Source organism: Elephas maximus, chromosome X, assembly GCF_024166365.1.
Source record: "Elephas maximus indicus isolate mEleMax1 chromosome X, mEleMax1 primary haplotype, whole genome shotgun sequence".
Classification (NCBI taxonomy): Eukaryota; Metazoa; Chordata; class Mammalia; order Proboscidea; family Elephantidae; genus Elephas; species Elephas maximus.
Window position 1 is genome coordinate 177,196,225 of NC_064846.1, and position 17,635 is coordinate 177,213,859.

General features: G+C 42.1%; 1 protein-coding gene across 1 annotated transcript in view; it reads right to left on the reverse strand.

The window, feature by feature from the left end:
- LOC126069415 (zinc finger protein 345-like) overlaps window positions 1-17,635 on the reverse strand; it is a 208,786-nt gene that overhangs the window by 152,309 nt on the left and 38,842 nt on the right. The window lies entirely within an intron of this gene.

Consider the following 17,635-nt stretch of genomic DNA (forward strand, 5'->3'; position numbering starts at 1 on the left):
TCTAGGTGAAGGCTATCTCTCTCTGTGAAATCTGGGGGAAGGTCCTTGGCTTTTCTGATCTTCTGTTCCTGGGTGACCTTCATGTGCCTCTGCATGTTTCCTCCCCATTTCTGTTTCAAAATGTGTGTTAACTTGGCTAGTCCAGGATTCCCAGTATTGTGTGATGGTCCACTATTTTGTCATCTGGGGTGATTTTCCTATGTGTTGCAAATCCTACCTCTATGATGTTAATGAAGTGAGATTACCAGAGTTATGTTAATCAGGCAAGACTCAATCTACAAGGTTAGATTTTTTCTTAAATTTGAGTCAAAAATCAAGCCGCATGGCTTGAGGAAAAAAAAATTATAAAGGTTTATTTAATGTTACATATCACATGGAATGTGTAGTCAAAATCAAGAGAAACACCTGACTCTTCGGGTCAAAATTTATATGTTAGTATTTCCTCTAATGTTTTTGCCTAATATTAGACAGCAAACACATGATATTATCCCGTAATTTTATTATTTCTTTATTGCTAACTTGGTTGCAACTTTATTTTTTGAAGGTACCATCAAAGCCAATGGTTTGACTGGGGCATTCACATGGTTTACCTATGAAGCCTTTTTATTACTATTCAGGTAATTCAGAAGTGCAGTTAATGTCCACATTTCTAGCAACATTCTGTTAATGGTGCCATATGTATTCTCTAAGATGATAGAGACTTTCTCTTTGGTTCCCCTCACTTCTTTCTGAGCCCTCACCAAAACTGACTGTAAGGTCCATACTTCTACCAAATGTTTTTTCAAGGCAATCTAGCCTTTTACTATTAAAGAAAAAAAAACCACTGCCATCGAGTCGATTTTGACTCTTAGCAACCCTACAGGACACAGTAGAACTGCCCTATATGGTTTCCAAGGAGCGCCTAGTGAATTTGAACTGCCAGCCTTTTGGTTAGCAGCCATAGCTCTTAACCGCTATGCCACCAGGGTTTCCCTCTTTACAGGCACCTTAAAACTCTTCCAGCCTCCACCCATTACACAATTCCAAAATTGCTTCCACATTTCAGATATTTTTTAGAGCAGCACCCTACTCTCCAGTACCAAATTCTGTCTTAGTTATCTCATGTTGCTGTAACAGAAAGACCTCAAGTGGGTGGATTTAACAAATAGAAATTTTATTTTCTCAGAGTTTAGGAGGCTAGAAGTTCAAATTCAGGGCGCTGGCTCTAGGGGAAGCCTTTGTTTCTCTGTGGGCTCTGGGGGAAGGTCCATGTCTCTTCTCAGCTTGTATTTCTCAGTTTATTGGTGATTTTCATGTGCTGTGGCATCTGTCTTCCCCCATCTCTGCTTGCCTGCTTGGTTGCCTGCTCAATCTGCTCTTTTTAACTTAAGACACACCCTACACTAAATTTGCCTCATTACCACAGTAAAGAAAACCCACTCCCAAATGGGAGTATACCCACAGGTATAGAGGTTAGGATTCATAACATTATTATGGGGGGGCTACAATTCAATCCATAGCAAGAAGTATAAAGCATTTTCTACCTGTGGGTCTCACCTCTCGGTAGTCTCCTTGTTCTATGGAGCTTTCTGGGAGTCTGTCGATTCTACATCCACATGTGTCTTTTGGGCAGGGGCGTTTGCCTTGGCCCTGTACACCGTCATTGCTTACATAATGACCCCTTCATCTATACCCTGGGAAACAAAGACATGAAGGGAGCCCTGTGGAAACTTCTCTGCAGTGCATCTAGAATATAATTAGTCTGTGACAAATTCTTAGGCTACTATAAAGCCTATGGCTGCTTGGATTTTTAGGAACCACACCACATTCATAACTTTGGAATCAGGACTCTCGGATATTTTCCACATAAGCAAATGGCAGGATTGGATCTTAGGACTGGAAAACCTTGGTTGGGGAAGCACATGCCAGATGGCAGCAACAGACTCTGGCAGACACAAGGCGTAAACAGAGTTGCCAAGTGGAGGTGGAAACACAGTGGTGACTGCTCCATGACTGTGCAAGTGCAGAGAGGGGAAGTACCACTGGATGCAGGAACCCAGACTTCAAGATGCGCTGTCCAACCAAGAAGAAACCAAGGGACATAGAGCTTGAGTCAGGGCAAAGTTAGAAGAAACCCATCTGGAGTGGCCATGGGGCCTCTGAGGGATGCCAGGAAAGAAAATAAGAACTGCGCCTGAGCCCCGAGCCCTGGGGAAAGGAGCCCAGCTGAGCTGAGGAAAGTCTGGGGGACAGGAGGTAAGGACCGTGGGAAATAAAGGCATGCCAACAGAAGAAGACTGAGCACCTGGGGACTCTGGACTTTTGAACCAAGTAAGGACCAAGCGGAAGCCCTGGGAAACCTCAGGAAAGGGCATGCACTCCATCTCCAGGGTCACCGCTGAGCCACAGGAAAGGAAAAAGTTTCCACAGGGGAGACCCAAGGGGAAAGGCCCAAGGTGAATAACTGGGGTGGGAGGTGGGGGGAGGACCCACTAAGGTATCTGGCTGGGCTGGAGGGCCCATTCTGGGAGTAGGGTGAAGGGGAGCAAGGGGCACAGGACACAGGGAGGCACTCACTCTTTCAATTTAGCACCCCAGAAGCATCATTGGCCTCACCCTAGTCCAAGCCCTGGGTGGGGCTGCTGAAAGGAAACCAGGGAGAATAGAGGGGGAACAGGTTTGCCTCTGGGCTGCATGGAACCCAGGGCACCCGAGGGAAAAGACACAGACTGAACCTCTGGGAAACCACAGAGGGCCTCAACGGGCATAGGCTCACCTGGGCTGCCTGGAGCTGCAGAGAGTGCGCACCTCAGCTCGTGGGCTTGGTATAATTCACTTGTGATGTGGACCCATGCAGTTACCAATCCGTGACACAGATGGGCACCTGCAGACCACCTGCACAGCTGACAGGACCACAGGCTCCCCATAGGCAGATGGAGCCCATGCAGAGGTGAGGGGAAGAGGAGAGGCCGGCATGCCTGGTCCTGCTGACCTAAGTGCCTCTATCCTGGGGAAGGGTGACTGGGAGGTGGAGAGGGGCCACGAGTGGCACCTGGTGGGGGTTCCTCCACATGGGAACATAAGATGGATGAAAGCAGTTGACTGTGGGCAAAAGTAGTCGCCATTCTTCTCCTCTCCCTGTGTCTGAACCACACTGTGTGCTATGTGAATTTGTGACTCCACCCACCAGACGGTGAATTAGCAAGGCTTGCTTGGAGTCCCTGAGTGGTAAAAACAGTTAACACGTTCTGCCGCTAATCAGTAAGGCTGGCATTTCCAGTCCACTCAGAGGCATCTCAGATGAAAGGCCAGCCTATCTACTTCCAAAAAACCAGCCGCTGAAAACCCAGTTCCACACAGTTCTACTGTGACACACATGGGGTTGCCGTGACTCAGATTTGACTTGATGGCCAACTGCTTTTTTGAGCGACTTGCTTTGGGCAAGAGGAAGGACTAGTGTGTGCAGATTCCCTACTAGACCTCAAGAAACGCTGCAAGCCTCCTCTCTCTCTGGGCACTCACCTCCACCACTGGAACAGCCTGGTCTGCTGGCTGAAGGAAGAGACACCTGGTGGAGCAGAGCCCAGACATGCCATCCAGGGCCATCCTGGACCAGCATGCATCCAAATAAGCCCGACCTTGTGAGAGAACCCAGCCTGGACGAGCAGGTGCCTCCAGGACCCCCAGCTGACAAAGATGCATGTGGGGGCCAGCCAAGACCAGAAACCTGCCCCGCTGATCCAGAAATAAGGGCTTCTTATTTTAAGTCCCTGAGTATTCACACAGCCATAGCAAATTCGTATAAGGAGTTTATCCAGTGGCACTTACTTGCACGTAAAGAGAACGAGAAATTCTGGATTTTCAATGGGAACTTTATATCAAATAGAACTGGCGGGGACCACAAAATTAACACACATTTTTAACCCACTCGGGTAAATACCTAGGAGTACTGCTGCTAGATCAAAGTGGTAGGTCTGTGTTTAGGTTGGAAAACCTGCTGGCATAGTGCTTAAGTGCTATGGCTGCTAACCAAAGGGTTGGCAGTTCAAATTCACCAGACACTCCTTGAAAACTCTATGCAGGCAGTTCTACTCAGTCCTATAGGGTCGCTATGAGTCGGAATCGACTTGATGGCAACGGGGTTGGTTTTTTGGTTTTATGTTTAGATTTGTAAGAAATTGGCAAGCTGTCTTCCAAAGTGGCATTCCCGTGGAATTCTATTTTTTACCTTCCAAGTTTGCAAAGATCACTTTCTTAACACTGTTGGCAATGGTATGCGGAAATAAAATAAAATAAAACCACTTTTATATATTATTGCTAGAGTTTAAATTGGCAAACTCGTACAGAATGTAATCTGGTAGCATCTACTAAAACTTGGACTGTATATTTTAAAATGCATCCATAGACCTAACAAAAGCAAGGTGCAAACAAAAGGTATGGTAATCTACTATTTGTGTAGAAAAAGTCATTTACGTTTGTATATATGCATAGAGTATCTGTGGATACACAAGAAAATGAGAAGGATTCCTCTGGTGAGGAAGTTTGAGGTCAAGGGTGAGAAAGAGACTTTGCATCATATACCCTGCATATATATTTTGTATCATAGGTATATACTGCCTTTTCCAAATGTAATACAATGAGAATAAGATAATACATGGAATTAAAAAAAAAAAAAGAATTCGACAATTCACAGTTCACATCTCTGTCCTACCCTGAAGTGTTTTTTTTTTTTTTTTGTAAATATATACATAACACAACATTTTCCAATTTAACACTTCTCATGTGCACAATTCAATAACATAAGCTGCACTCGTTCCTCATTTGCCGACATGGCTAAATTCCAAAGATCAGGTCATTGTGTGGAAATCGGCATTATGCAAAAATGGAGGATGACCACATCAGGTCACAAAATGGAGGATGACTGTATCATTATATGACTGGCAAATTATATCATTACATAACTGTTATTTACATCATTACATAATTGCCAAACCAGAGAATTATGGCCCAGCTAAGTTGACACATAACCTTAACCATCATACCCAGCGTTACTCTAACCTCGTATCTTGGTGGGGAGCTCCCTTAAGTCTCCAGATTCTGTGCTTTTATAGGCCAGTCCTTCATGTAAGCTAAATTATGCCTCAAGAGGTTAGCATCAGGCTACCAGATGGTCCCTCTAATCTTACATGCCTTCAATTTTCAAGAACCAGGTACAAAAGCCAAATTGCTTTCTGCAAGATGGTTCATCACTTCAATTAGCAATTCTGAAACTATGTATATGCTAAGATTCAGCAAATAATGTGTTATTGACTACGAGAGCCAGCAGTATTACTGTTAGAGAAAGGAGTAACATATAAAGTAATAAAAAAGGCAAAATGAAACTGGTCGTGTTGGACTGCAATCAGAGATATGGGTATGATCTTGTAATTTTTAAAATATACACAAATACATAGAGAAATAGGTATATGTGTCTTCATATGTGTATACTGACACATATATATTTCCTACCTCTTTTCACTTTAAGGGCCAGTAGCAATAAGCATACCTAATATCCAGATCTTTGTTTCTAAATATCATTCTCTAATGAAAGGAGCCAGGCTTTCTGAGAGAAAATTCTGATTCCATGGCTCAGGCTGGAAAAGGACAAGAAGAGCCTTGAACGCTGGCAAAAAAGAAAATTCAAATTATGATGGGAACATGTCAAAAAGGATAGGAACCTACTTAAGACACCGCCTAATAACCAAATCTCAGACAATTTGAACAATAAAAGAAAAAAAAAGTAATATGGACTAGTCTATACTGGCAATCCGTAGGTTATGAAAGTTGGACATACATACAATCCGCAGTTAGAAACTAACCACTGTAAAGTGTATTACAAATTAAGACCTTCTCCTGCGGGAAATCAAAGCCCATGTCCTTTGTCCGCTGGTGACGCGGTGTCTGCCCACCACGTGCTCTTACTGCTCAGAGCCGGGCAGAGACAGGCACTCTGAGATGTAGAGTGTGGAGATACATAGGCACAGGGTTCATGCTCCGTGATTCCTTCTCCCTGCACCCACCCAACCCCACAGTAGGGGTTCACGTGCAGTGCCCATGCGGGTGTGCCCCACTGGCCTCCCTAAATCAGGGGTAGCAGGGGCAAACCAAGAAGGAATCCAGTAAAATGGCAAAGGTTCATAACAACAAATGGGCAAGGCCTTCCAATCTGCATCAAAACCCAAATATTATTATTACTGTATTATCATGCTAAAGATGTTTTAGCGTACATGGAAAAGTTTCTTTAATGTTTTTTACACATAGAAAGGTACACTATATACTAAGACAAACATTTGACTAACTGATGTTAGATAGGAACCATACCTAACTGTTCTAACTTACACACAAATTAGATTTAAAGAGGAACAAAGAAATGGAACTCGTATCTAATTGTGGACGACCAGTAATATTCTAAACAATTTGATATAGGGGAGAGAAAGGAAAGCTTTTTTTTGTTTTTTTTTTCAGAATTTCACTAAATAAACAAAAGAAATGAATGGAACCAGAAACTACCATTTGGTAAACACCACAGTAATAATAAACATAGGTAATAATTTTCAGTGGACACTAAAATTAGTAGGCCAAACTATGATGAAAAATAGAATAATTCCACAGTCCCAAAGTATCACCCTATGATAAACATACTGTATTACAAAGTGTAAAATAGGAAACTTTACAATAGAAAAGAATGCAGGGAAATGCGTTAAATACAAAAAAAAAAAAAAACCCACTCTTAAACCATATATAAGATGAGTGCATTTAATTCTATGCAAAATAACATTAATAAAAAAATTAAAAATATAAAACCACATTTGCTCAAGGCTATTCCCTGCAGCGCTACTTGTAATAGGTAAAGACGTTCAGAAAGGTAAAATTTAGCTTGCACTGAGAAAGTAACAAACACTGATGAGGACAGTGCCATAGTTACAATGAAACTATCACTTCTGCCAAAGGCACAAAGTAGCTCAATAAACCCGTTCTTTAAGTTGGTATTACTTTCTTACTCACAGAGAAACTTTGTTCTTTAATCATAGACTTTCAGAAATTTGCTGTTTGAAATTATAGCGCTAAGGGTGAAACATTCCACTTTTGACACAGAGTAGTCTCTCAAGTGTCAGCTCTTATATTTGAAGTGAGGTGTGAGGAAATAACAATTTCCCACATTCTGTCCATTCCTAAGGCCTCTCTCCAAAGTGAATTCTATGTTTAGTGAGGTGTAGGACTCCCCTAAAGATTATCCTGTGTTCTTTACATGCATAAGGCATATCTCCACCGTGAGATCTAATATGTGTAGCCAGGGCTGAGGAATCACTAAAGGCTTTCCCACATTCCTTACATTCATAAGGCCTCTATTCACTGTGAATTCTTCTACGTTTAGTAAGGTTTGAAACTTGCCTAAAGACTTTCCCACATTCCTTACATTGATAAAGCATCTCTGCACTGGGAGTTCTTATATGATTGGTTAGGAATGAAGAACAACTGAAAGCTATTCCACATTCCTTATATTCATAAGGTCTCTCTCCACTGTGAGTTCTTATATGTATACTAAGGTGTGAGGAATCATTAAAGGCTTTCCCACATTCCTTACATCGATAAGGTTTCTCTTCACTGTGAGTTTTTCTATGTGTAGTGAGGGCTGAGGAATCTCTAAAGGCTTTCCCACATTCCTTACATTCATAGGGCATCTCTCCACTGGAGTTCATCTATGTGTAGTGAGGTTTGACGCTGTCCTAAAGACTTTCCCACATTCTTTACATTCATGAGGCATCTCTTCACTGTGAGTTCTTCTATGTGTAGTGAGGGCTGAGGAATCACTAAAGGCTTTCCCACGTTCCTTGCATTCATATGGTCTGTCTCAACTGTGAGTTCTTCTGTGTAGTAAGGTGTGAGGAATCACTAAAGGCTTTCCCACATTCCTTACATTTATAAGGCCTCTCTGCACTGTGGGGTCTCATATGATGAGTGACAGATGAGGAATGACTAAAGGCTTTCCCACATTCCTTACATTCGTAAGGACTTTGCCTACTGTGAATTTTCATACAGTGAGAGAGATTTGAGAAACACCTAGGCTTTCCCACATTCCTTACATTCATAAGGCCTCTCTACACTGTGAGTTCTTATATGTGAAATGAGGTATGAGAAACGACTAAATGCCTTCCCACATTCCGTACATGTATAAGGTCTCTCTCCATCATGAGTTCTTATATGTTGAGTCAGGGATGAGTAAACACTAAAGGCTTTCCCACATTCCTTACATTCATAAGACTTACCTCTGTTATGAATTTTTGTAAGTAAAACAAGAGATGAAGAACCACTATACATTTTACAACATTCTTTATGTTCAGGCTTATGATCTTTTACATGTGTCTGAAAGGATGAGAAACTAGAGAAATCTATCCCACATTCGTTACACTCACAGCATTTCCCACCAGTGAGTGTTGTCACAGGATTCTTAAGGGTTGAGATACAAATGAAGTCCTTCCCACATACCTTACATTTATGGGGTTCTTTCCATTAAGAGTTCTCATTGGAGTGGCTAGGTGAGAGGGACAGGTACAGGCTTCTCCACATTCCTTACACTGACAGGTATTGTACCACTGTGAGATCTGCCATGATGTTTATGTGATGGGTGCTCCATGAAGGCTCTTCCACACTCACAGTATTCAATAGGGTTTGCTTCTGGAGGATTTCTTTTTAGCGCAGTAAGATTTGGAATCCAGCTGAAGGCTTTCCCACAGAGACTGCCTTCGTTACTTTCATAGAAGTTCTCTACTATATGACTTCTGTTAAAAACAGGCAAGACGCTGTTGGAAATAAATTTGTTCCCATTTCACCATTACCAACCACAGTTGGTGATGTACACAGTTTCGCCCTGATGTGTCTCATGTTGCATAGGTTAAATCATCTAGCAGAAATATTACCATTACTGTCACTGTTTCTCTAAAATACAAACCTTTCTGATAATTGTATCCAAGTGAAATGTTTCAAATACTCAATTTCTGACTCATATTTATGAAAATGTTATATTCTGAAAGTTCTCTGAACACATAATTTTACAACTATATATCTATATAAATATACAATTATAAATGTAAATATACACACCCATATACACCCACACCATCTCCTCACTTACTGACATGGTTAAATTCCAAAGACCAGATCACTATGCAAATTCAGCTTGATGCCATAAACAAAGAATGGCCACATGAGATCAAGAAATGGAGGATGACCACATCATTAAATGACTGTAAAAATTACATCATTAAACAATTGCCAGATTACATCATTATGTAACTTCCCAATTACATCATTACACAACTACAAAACATGGAGAATCATGGCCCAGCCAAGCTAACACATAACCTTAATCGTCACAGCCAGCGTTAAACTTGCCTTGCACATTGGCATTTGTTAATGCCAGATTGAAGTCATTAAAATGCACAAAATAGTTGAACAGATTTCTTATTACTATCATAAATGTGAAATGTTGGATAAACAGGTAGTCAATAACTGAGGAGACGATGCATATAGCAGTAAACATCAGGCCTTTGAACCAGTTTGTAATGGTTCAGCAACTGCTGATGTAAATGAGGGTAGGATATACGTTGCATACCAACCAAATCTGTTGCTATGATCTCATCTACTGCATGGATACTGAAAGTTTCTGGAGCCTGATGCGGGAGACTGGACTATTGGCAGGACTGTGGAGAGTGACACACATCCAAAGCAGCGTACTTGGCCACCATCTTTGAGTGGGGCCCCATTGATTGTTTCCTACTTGGGTCAACATCCGACTAGCAACAGATTTGCTTGGTACACAATGCCTATGGTTCCCTTGTTTATGTCAGCAATTACTGAACCATTATGAACTTGGACGCCTTGATATACACACATAAATATATCTATGTGCATTTTCACGTCATGACACCTTAGGAATTTTTCTTCTTTGAATGACACTCACCTCAAATGTCAACCCCGGTTTCTATGCTGAACTTTATTGTCATCTGATTTGGAGATTTCTCCTAATGTGAAGGCCCAGGTGTTATTCTTGAGTCACACCATAGTATGTTCCCTGGATAACTTTTCTCCATCATTAAGGTTTCAAGAGTCTGACCCAATGATCCAAGTTGAGGGTCACAATATGAAATGCAAGGAAGAATTATTAGAGGAAAAAAGGCTGCTGGGAACAAAGGACTTAGCCACATCTTTTATTTTTTTTTAATGGTGCTTTGGGTGAAAGTTTACAGCTCAAGTTAATCTCTACAGGGTCCCAAACCACAAATCTCTCAGTGCCCCAGTGTTACCCCTGAAGCCAGTGTTTACCTGTACAACACTTAAAGAGCTTAGAAGACACTGGATAAGCAAGGGAGGGCTTCCGAGCAAGAACCCAGAGTGCCATAACTCAGGACCATAGGTTCAGTGGTTCCCCCTAGTGTTTGGAATCTGCCCACGGCTGTTCTTATTTCCTCTACAGAGAAAACCCTGGGTCTTAAATGCATACATGAGCTGAAATGTGAATTTCAGTAATCAAAGATACCCCTGGTTAGTAGAAAAAGCCATTATTTGCTTGCCAAAGTGGCATAACTGCTAAATAAGTAATCTGAAAAATAAATGGTTTGGGGGGCGCAGAGGGCCCCATCCTGAGGGGGCAGAGAGGAGCAGGTCCTGGGGGGGCCGAGAGGAGACTGTCCTGAGGGGGATGAGAGGAGCCTGTCCTGAGGGGCCTGTGAGGAGCCTGTCCTGAAGAGGCCAAGCAGAGCCTGTCCCATGAGCATCAAGCAGAGCTTGTCCTGAGGGGGCGGAGAGGAGCCCGTCATGAAGGGGCCAAGACGAGTCTGACTTAAGGGGCTGAGAGGAGCTTGTCCTGAGAGGGCCAGACAGAGCCTGTCTCGAGGGCACAGAGAGGAGGCCTGCACAGCTGAAAGAGGTGTTCTACACTGGAAAAGAGAGACTTTAAGTATATACTTCGTGATCCTGATCCCAACTTGTACCTGATTACTTCCTTAACAAACCACTTAACTGTAAATACAGTTGGTCAGTTCTGTGAGACTGCAGAGAATTACCCGCCAAAGCCAAAGCGGGTAGGAGACTGACAGGTGTCAAGAGGTGAGCGGTGTGAAAGATGGCACGGTACAACAGCTTGGATAACGTGGAAATGTGGTATATATTTGACCTCCACCACGTAGGAATTGGCTTTGTGCTGATTCTTATATTTGAAGTCACTTTTACAATATTAAAATATTATTTATTTCTCTATTAAATATTATTCATAATCTTATTCACTTTATATCTTGAATAATACTCCAGGGCTTAGGAAGCATCAGAATTCTATTATAGTAAGGAATTTTGTAATTAAAAAAAAAAAACCCACCGGGAATACAAACTGTCCCTTATGCTATAGGGGTGAGACTTTGGGACTTGTCTGTAATCATGGACTATTAGATGGGACAACAAAGTCACGAGCATGAAAACACAAAGTAGATAAATCAGACCCCATAAAATTAAACATATTAACTACTTTTGTTCATCAAAAGACTTTATCAACAAAGTAAAAAGACAACCTACAGACTGAGAGAAAATTTTCAGGAACTTCCAGAAATTCAAGCCAGATTTAGAAGAGGACATGAAATCAGGGATATCATTGCTGATGTCAGATGGATCCTGGCTGAAAGCAGAGAATACCAGAAAGATGTTTACTTGTGTTTTATTGCTTATGCAAAGGCATTCTCTGTGTGCATCATAAAAAATTATCTAACACTGCAAAGAATGAGAACTCCAGAACACTTAATTGTGCTCTTGAGGAACCTGTACATAGATCAAGAGGCTGTCGTTCGAACAGAACAAGTGGATACTACATGGCTTACAGTCAGGAAAGGCGTGAGTCAGGGCTGTATCCTGTCACCGTACTTATTCAATCTGTATGCTGAACAAATAATTCTAGAAGCTGGAGTATATGAACAGAAACACGGCACACAGAATCAGGACTGGAGGAAGACTCATTAACAACCTGCAATGTGAAGCTGACACAACCTTGCTTGCTGAAAGTGAAGAGGACTTGAAGCACTTATTTTAATGAAGATCAAATATCACAGCCTTCAGTATGGATTACACCTCAACTAAAGAATACAAAAATCCTCACAACTAGACCAATAAGCAACATCATGATAAACAGAGAAAAGATTGAAGTTGTGAAGGATTTCATTCTACTTGGATCCACAATCAACAGCCATGGAAGCAGCAGTCAAGAAAACAAATGATGCAATGCATTGGGCAAATCTGCTGCAAAGGACCTCTTTAAAGTGTTGAAAAGCAAAGATGTCACCTTGAAGACTAAGGTGCACTTGACCCAAGCCATGGTGTTTTCATTTGCCTCATATGCATGTGAAAGCTGGACAATGACTAAGGAAGACTAAAGAACTGATGCCTTTGAATTATGGTGTTAGTGAAGAATATTAAATATACCATGGACTGCCAAAAGAACAAAGCTGTCCTGGAAGAAGTTCTGATGACTTAGAATGCTCATTAGAAGCAAGGATAACAAGACTTTGTCTCATACTTTGGACATGTTATCAGGAGGGACCACCCCGTGGAGAAGACATCACGCTTGCGAGACCAAATAGGACCAAAAGAGACCTTAAACAACAAGTTGTGTCAGTAAAATTTTCTAAAGAACGAATATTGTCCACCACACAGCATTGTTCATCCCCAATCAAAAGAACATCTTGTGATTAAAATTTAAGCTCAATGTCGTCTGCTTCCTCCTAATCTTTCCGCTTGCAGCTATTTTACAGATCAATCAGCTAAGACTAGAATCCTAGGCATGTGTGGTAAGAAATCCGGTTGACTACCACATGACTCCATCCCATAATGAGTTCACTAGGAGCCAAAATCACCAGACAGACGAGCCCATTTCAGAAGCAAGAAGTCTGTCAAGGCACTTCTTTGCCAAATCCTAGCCTGACCCCTTTTGAATATGCATGTTAACTAACAAATATGTATGATTTTCCCTTTCCAGCATAGTATAAAAAGTTCCTCCAGCCCTTTGTTCAGAGAGACAGTTTATTCAGAATGATCTCCCTGTCTCCTTACTTGCTACGAGTAATAAACTATGCCTTGCTTTAAATCCACTTGACTCTTAGTTACTCTGAATGAGAGTACAAGCAGCGAACCCACTGTGTTTGGTAACAAACTTCCCGGCAACTCAGATGGGACCCTAATTGGGGGCCCCTGAGTCAACTACCAGAGCAGACCAAACCTTCCCTGGATGGGCAAAGTGACCACCTGGATCATTTTTGTTCAGCGCCCCTCGGGCTCACTGAGTTCTGGCTCTGAGAGTTTACTTTCAATTTAGCTAACAAGCAGGCATAGTTTCTCTGTGTTTGTCTATCTCTGGTAGATGTGCCCTGGTTCTGGGAGGTTGGCATAGACATCTCTGTTTAGGTTGGGAGACTGAAGCCCCACCATCCTGGTCTGGTTGGGGTTTTTAGGAGTGGATGCAGACATCTCCATCACTGCCTGATTGGAAGATTGAAGTTCCTTCATCTGGTATTGGGGATAAGAGGTATCTGGAAGATTGAAGTGAGGACCCAGACATTCCTCGTAAGAGGGGAGTGCCAGGTCTCACTAAGATCATCCTTGTTCCCCTTTCCTTCTCTGGGTTGTCTGGTCCAAGTGCTCTCTGTCCATTCATCTTATGTGTGATTTATGTTTGATGCATGGAAACTGATTGGTGGCAAGAAATTCAGGTTGAATCAGAACATATCTATAGAGACTCCTGGGAATTTACTGATTGGACTGAAGTAAGATATGCACAGGGAAAGAAGATTTCAATTTAGACTGAGGTTTGGATCACAATACAGGGAACGCCCCAAGCGGAGCGTTAAGATTTCAAAAAGAGATTCTCTCCCGGAGCTGGGAAAAATCTTGGCTGCAGTGGGAGAGATATATAAATTCCTATCAGACTAAAAATAAAAAGCTGATGGTATCAACTACCAATAAAAATAAAAAGCTAGGTTCTCAGGAACAGTTAACTGGCCTAAATGGGAAATCAGGAGAGCATACCAGAAGATTCACCCCTAGGGTGCATTCTTAAACACTGGCAGTTCTTTTCTTATGATCAGTTAAAGAAAAGAAACTTATATTTTTCTGCAACACTGCCTGGCCTCAGTATACCCTCACTGATCAGGTCTCTTAATTTTTACATATTTTACAGATGGACTTATTTTGCAAGAGGGAGGAAAAATGAGATGAAATCCCCTATGTTCAAGCCTTGAAGGCCTTCTACCAGAATAAGGGGCCATAAGCAAAATGCAAACTGACCTGTGTGGCTCTAGCTGCCAAAACTCAATCTAAAAAGCCTCCAATGGAATCTGGGGAACCACACCTTTCGGGAGATCCCCTCTTGAATCAAGGTCCAGTGCTGACCTTACCAATGCCTCCAGCTGAACCTCCAGCCTACCTCCCTACAAGCTCCTCTTCCCCTACTATTTCTAATCCCATCCTCAACAGTCTACCTGCTCCCCCTTCCCTCGCTCCTCATTTAAGACCCACAGCCTCTTTGGTGACGGGTCCTACTGAGCTTCCCTCTACTCCTAAGGTCCAGTGTCTTCACAGTCTTTATTCTCCCCTCCCAGAGTCTAACCCTGAAGGAGGTGGTAGATTGACAGGACAGGATGGTTTGGGTACAGGTCCCCTTTTCAGTTTCAGAGTTAAGTGTGTGTAATCAGAAACTGGGTAACTTTTCAGAAAACCCAGAAAGATTCAGAGAGGAGTTTCTTAAGTTTAACGTTAACTTTGTTCTTAGCTGAAAAGATGAAATAGTAATTTTAAATACTTGCTGCACTACTGATGAGAAGAACAGAATACTCACAAAGGCAAGGAAACATGTTGACAGTTTTGTTCCCACTAACTCCGGGCATAATGTTCTCAGACCAAGGGACAAAGCAATCTCTGAATCAGACCCTCAATGGGATTACGAGGACTGACTAGATGGGGCAAGAATGAAACATTTTCTAACTTGTATGGTTGAAGGGATACAGAAATGCATTCACAAACCAGTTAATTACTCAAAGACCAAAAAAGTAACTCAAGGGAAAGATGAGAATCCTGTCACCTTTTTCAAATAGCCTGACAGAAAGCTTTAAAAGGTTTGCCAACATAGACCCAGAGGCACCAGAGTCTGCCCCTTATTGGGTTTTCATTTTGTAACCCAAACTACCCCAGATATTAGAAATAAACTTCAAAAGTTAGAGGCTGGCCCCCAGACCCCGCTGCCCAAATTAGTGGAAGAAGCCTTTAAGGTTTTTAATGACAGAGTTAAGGTGAAAGAAGATAAAAAGGCCCAGTTGTTGGCCGCAGTTATTCAGGGACCACCTCAAGGTAACCTCTGGGGACCAGGGCTGTCATAGGTAAGAAGCCAACTGGACAGGCCTTGGATTTGCCCTTCAGGGCCGCCAGCAAAGCTGGGGCCCCAATAGTGTACATATCGCAAAAAGGAGGGACACTGGAAACAGGAAATGTCCAGACTGTCCTCAGCTGGGATGGTCTGGCCACTGCCCAAATCATGACCCCAAACTACAAATGTCACAGCTCTATGAGTGAGGAGGCCAGAGGACCATCCAGCTCCGCATGAACAACAGCAGCCGATCTCCATCACCCCTGCAGAACCTTGGGTTACCTTCAACATGGCAGGTAGGAAAACTGAATTTTTACTTAATATGGGAGCTGCTTACTCTGTCTTAAACAAACCTGTTGGCAAACTCTCTAATTAAGACTGTGTGATAACTGGAGTCTCAGACCAAGAGGTTTACCTTCCCTTTATCTTGTGTGGTAGGTACATGTACTCTATCTCACTATTTCCTATATAAACCTGAGTGTCCAGTTCCTTCATGTGGTAGGGATGTGTTAAACAATTACAGGCAACTGATTTTCTCTCCAGGGATCAGGTCACTGCAGAAATAGAAAAAGTCAAGAGGCAAGACTCCTAGCGCTCTTTGAGACGGGGGTTCTGCACAAAGGACACCTAATACCCCTCCATATATTTTAACCAAAGTGAACTCATTAGTTTGGAATGTAAACTAACCAGTAAGTGCCAACAATGCCGATCCTGTACGGGTTGAACTAAAACCTGGAGCTGCTCTCCTTTGACACAAACAATATCCACTTAAGGCAGAGGCAAGAGCTGGGATTAAGCCAGTATTAGAAAGTCTCCTCAGACAAAGACTTACTGAACCTTGCCAGCGCCCTTACAACACTCCCATTTTACCTGTTAAAAAGCCTAATGGAAAACAGTGCTTTGTACAATATCTAAGAGCAGTAAATGAGGCTGTAGTAATAATTAACCCACTGGTCCCCAACACATATGCTCTGCTTAATAAGGTACCCAAAGCTGCCATCTACTTTACTCCGCTAGATGAAAAATACGCTTTCTTTTGTGTACTCCTGCACCCTGACTCCCAAGATTTATTTGCTTTTGAATGTGATGACCCAGACACGAGGGAAGGAACACAGTGTAAGTAGACTGTTCTCCCTCAAGACTTTGAAAATTCTCCCCACCTATTTGGTTTGACTTTACCTAAACATCTCAGAGACTTAGAACTAAAAGGGGGAATATTACTCCAATACATGAACAACCTATTGATAGCTAGCAAAGATCAAGACAGTTCAGACACCAATACAATTAAACCCTGAATCATTTGATAAATCGAGGTTATAGGGTTTCCCCTGAGAAGGCATAGGTTACTCTGAAAGAAGTGAAATATTTGGAGTTTCAGCTCTCTCTAGGCATACAACAATTGCTGCCTGAAAGGAAATTAGTCATAATTTCTCTTCAAGCCTCTACCACACAAAAAACAACTATGCAGATTCCTGGGCATGGCTGGATTTTGTAAGATCTAGATACCCAACTTTGGGCTAAAACAAAACCCTTATATGAGTCCCTAAAAGGAGAAGAAAGACACCCCTTAATAGACTTAAGAGTGCCAAACAACATTTGAAACCATCAAATTTAGAATTAGATAGTGCTCCCGCACTGGGTCTTCCAGACTTAACCAAACCTTTTAGGTTGTATGTTCATAAAAGACAAGGACAGGCCCTACAAATACTGACCCAACAAATCGGCCCTCTCACTAGATCAGTTGCCTATTTCTCTAAACAATTAGATCTGGTGACACACGGCTGGGTGGCCTTTTTGAGAACAGTCGCTACCACTACAATCCTGATTAAAAAGGCATGTAAATTTACCTTAGGACGACCTATGGAGGTGCGGACATCTCATCAGGTTCAGGCTGTTTTAAAAGTTTAAGGACAAAATTGGATTTCAGGAGACAAAATTACCCAGTACCAGGCCATATTATTAGATTCTCCCAAACTGACTCTAAAGGTTTGTCAAATTGTAAACCCTGCTACTCTCCTGCCTGCTGTAACCAAGAAACATAATGAGCTAGTCCATAACTGTACTGAAACAACTGACCAAGTCTAATGCAGCAGGTCCGATCTCAATGACAGCCCCTTAAATAAACACAGATGAAGACTGGTTCACTAATGAGGGTAGTTTTGTAAAAGAAGACATCCAAAGAACAAGATATGCCATAGTGAGTTTACATGACATTATAGAGAC